This window comes from Papaver somniferum, chromosome 6 (genome assembly GCF_003573695.1).
Source record: "Papaver somniferum cultivar HN1 chromosome 6, ASM357369v1, whole genome shotgun sequence".
NCBI classification, from domain to species: Eukaryota; Viridiplantae; Streptophyta; class Magnoliopsida; order Ranunculales; family Papaveraceae; genus Papaver; species Papaver somniferum.
The window spans coordinates 158,514,800-158,518,466 of NC_039363.1; positions in this window are offsets into that span (position 1 = coordinate 158,514,800).

Here is a 3,667-nt window from a genome sequence, read left to right on the forward strand (position 1 = left end):
CGCACGATTTGGCCACTCGACTTACCAAGCTTGGACGCCTCCAGACGTATCGGACAAGCACCACCGTGCACACCGGTGGGCCCACTAATGCCTTGGCCAATCGAAATCTTTCCAACTCGCAGGCAGAGACACCAATCGTTTACCCAAAGTAGGTCGGCCGCGCAAGTTATAAAACCCTAATTTATGTTAACAGCAGCATATTGCTGCCGCAAAACAATCTTGGCCGCCCAACTTCGCCAGCCGAATTGACCGGCCTAGATTCAATCTCAATCAACGGGCAAGGTGCAGATATGCTCACCATCAGCCCAACTATTGTGTTGGACGGACGAACAACTCCCCAGCACGCGCCAACACCAAAAACGTTGACCCCAAAATAGGTTGGCCACACGGTTTTAAAACTTAAATTAAATCAACGGCGACCATTAACTGCCGTAAAATCATCTCGGCTGGACAATTCATTTGGAGAATAAACTCGTTCCTCAAAACCACTATCAACTTCGTAATCAAAAGGAAATTCTACATCGTCTAAAACGGTGGTATCTCTAGTCAAATCCTCGTCCTTTTGAATAGGTGAATAATTATTAAAATTATTTGGATTTGAACTAGAAATAATATTATCATTGTAAAGCTCAATTAGAGTAACAAATTCCTGATCACTATGCCTATATGTGTCTGATTCTTCATCAACACTATCCTCATCATAATCATCATTAAAATAATATGAAAATGGTCGAACCTCATCTAAAGTAGTGTTACCAATTCTAACCTCGTCATCTTGATTACGCAAATAACTATCCTTATTTTCAAGGGTACTATTGGAAACACTAAGATTATTTCGAGCAGTTATGTTCTGGGCCTCTAACAAAAGCTTTTAAATCGACTCACATGAATTCCTTATGGTATCTTGACTCGACTCACATGACTTCCTTATGGTATCGTGTATAAAAGGTTCATTCATGGGTGCATTTTTTTATTCATTTCTAACACAAACCTATTTGTATTCTCAGTTAATTGTTTGAGAGACTCTTATAGATGAAGAACAGGTTCAGAAAGATCATAATAGGGACTAGTTAATTGATTTAATTTAAGTTTTAAAACCGTGTGGCCAACCTATTTTAGGGTCAACGTTTTTGGTGTTGGCGCGTGCTGGGGAGTTGTTCGTCCGGCCATCACAATAGTTGGGCTGATGGTGAGCATATCCGCACCTTGCCCGTTGATTGAGATTGAATCTAGACCGGTCAATTCGGCTGGCGAAGTTGGGCGGCCAAGATTGTTTTGCGGCAGCAATATGCTGCTGTTAACATAAATTAGGGTTTTATAACTTGCGCGGCCGACCTACTTTGGGTAAACGTTTGGTAACTCTGCCTGCGAGTTGGAAATATTTCGATTGGCCAAGGCATTAGTGGGCCCACCGGTGTGCACGGTGGTATCTCTAGTCAAATCCTCGTCCTTTTAAATAGGTGAATAATTATTAAAATTATTTGGATTTGAACTAGATATAATATTATCATTGTAAAGCTCAATTGGAGTAACAAATTCCTGATCACTATGCTTATATGTGTCTGATTCTTCATCAACACTATCCTCATCATAATCATCATTAAAATAACATGAAAATGGTCGAACCTCATCTAAAGTAGTGTTACCAATTCTAACCTCGTCATCTTGATTATGCAAATAACTATCCTTATCAAGGGTACTATTGGAAACACTAAGATTATTTCGAGCAGTTATGTTCTGGGCCTCTAACAAAAGCTTTTGAATCGAATCACATGAATTCCTTATGGTATCTTGACTCGACTCACATGACTTCCTTATGGTATCGTGGATAAAAGGTTCATTCATGGGTGCATTTTTTTATTCATTTCTAACACAAACCTATTTGTATTCTCAGTTAATTGTTTGAGAGACTCTTCTAGAGGAAGAACAGGTTCAGAAAGATCATAATAGGGACTAGTTTTCAACATTTTCATTATATTGTCCAAAGACGAGGACTTATACTATAATATTCCTTATTTTCTTGCTCGTACAACCGGTGCGCGTGTGGATAGTAATTGAACTCACCATGGTATGATCCATAACCTTCAAAAGGTTGATGTTATCATCCACTATTCACACTATGGTCATAAAAAGAATAATGTCCATTTTGATCAGTCGGATAATCATTGTATTGGCCATTGTAATACCAGTTCGACATTATATTGTGCAGGTGCAAATGCAAGGTTGACTAAATGGGTAAGCTCAGGTTACCACAAGAAAGTATATGTACAGTCAAAGACTGGTCAAAGGTACAAGGCTGAGGTTCGTGTACTTTCAGCTGGTAACTACCATAAGTCCCAAGGCATGAGTTCAGCTTACTAATCCACGAGTTTTCCTAACTCGGTAGTCTGACGATGCAGTCGGTGTGTGCACATGTATTGTTTTTTTTTTAATAATAACAAAAATTACTAAAAAATAAAGAAACAATATATACAAAACCAAAAGAAATAGATAAAAACTAACAAAAATAATATCTCCGGTTTTCTCCTTTTTTTGGCAAGTTCGACTTTCCACTTTTAGCTTTGAGCCAATCCTGCACAACAAAAACAAAAATACCAAAGACGTAAAAAAGAATAAAAAAAATATATACAAAAATAAAAAAAAATAATATACAAAACCTAAAAATAAATAAACCTAAAAGTCCCCGGCAGCGGCGCCAAAAATTGATGTAGTTTTGAAAGTGGTAAGTAAAGTAGCGTTCGAGAGGTACTAGAACTTTGGATTTCACCACTAATCACATTGAACTGGTTCATATAATGATTCATAACAATTCTAGCTCTTTTGTTGACTTTTTTATTTGCCAAAAGTGGATTTTATAAAGCATTAGATGTAAATCACAAGCATGACGTATCAAAAGTACTTATACCCAGCATACGTCATCAAACAAAATCACAACTAATCTAGAAAAATCATAAATCAATTAAAATAGGTGCAAAAGTCATAAAGAATCAATTATAGTTACCAAACGATTGTGAAATAAGGTTTCGTCCATCGTCCCAGTGATGAGGTTTAGCTCATGATGGTGAAAACAAACTCAAAATAATAACTCATGGCTTAATAGGTGTTTTATTGGAGAAAATATAATGGACAGAAATTCGTAACGCTTTATTACGGTTACAGACGTCATTGTTATAGGTAATTTGTTGTTACAAAGAAAACATGACTGTTTTATTATGAAGTTTGATCTATTCTTCGTGTTCTTCTTCTCCTCCGGCAGTCTCGCCTGCATCTTCCCTGCAACTCCACCTGCAGCAACCCTAACACCTCTGCTCGGTCCCCAAACTCTCGGATCCTCTTGTTGTATCTTTTACCACCTTTTATATACTCCTCAGGCCAAGATATCCCGAGTATAACTCTCTTTTTCCTCCTCCTTCTCAAGCCACGAAAATTTACCTTTCTTTTCTCTGCTCTAAGCGTCGTCTGGATCAATACAAATACTCAATATAGGATAAAATCTAGAAGAATATATCCTCTCCTTCCATTCCAACACGCAACTTCCAAATATATCCTCTCCTTCCCGTAACTTCCTTTGTGTTGTCGAGTACTCCTATTTTTACGTGACAGGATTAACTAAATTCCCTGTTTGGATTTACCGGACCCATTCTCAACCCTATTTACTCTTAAAAGG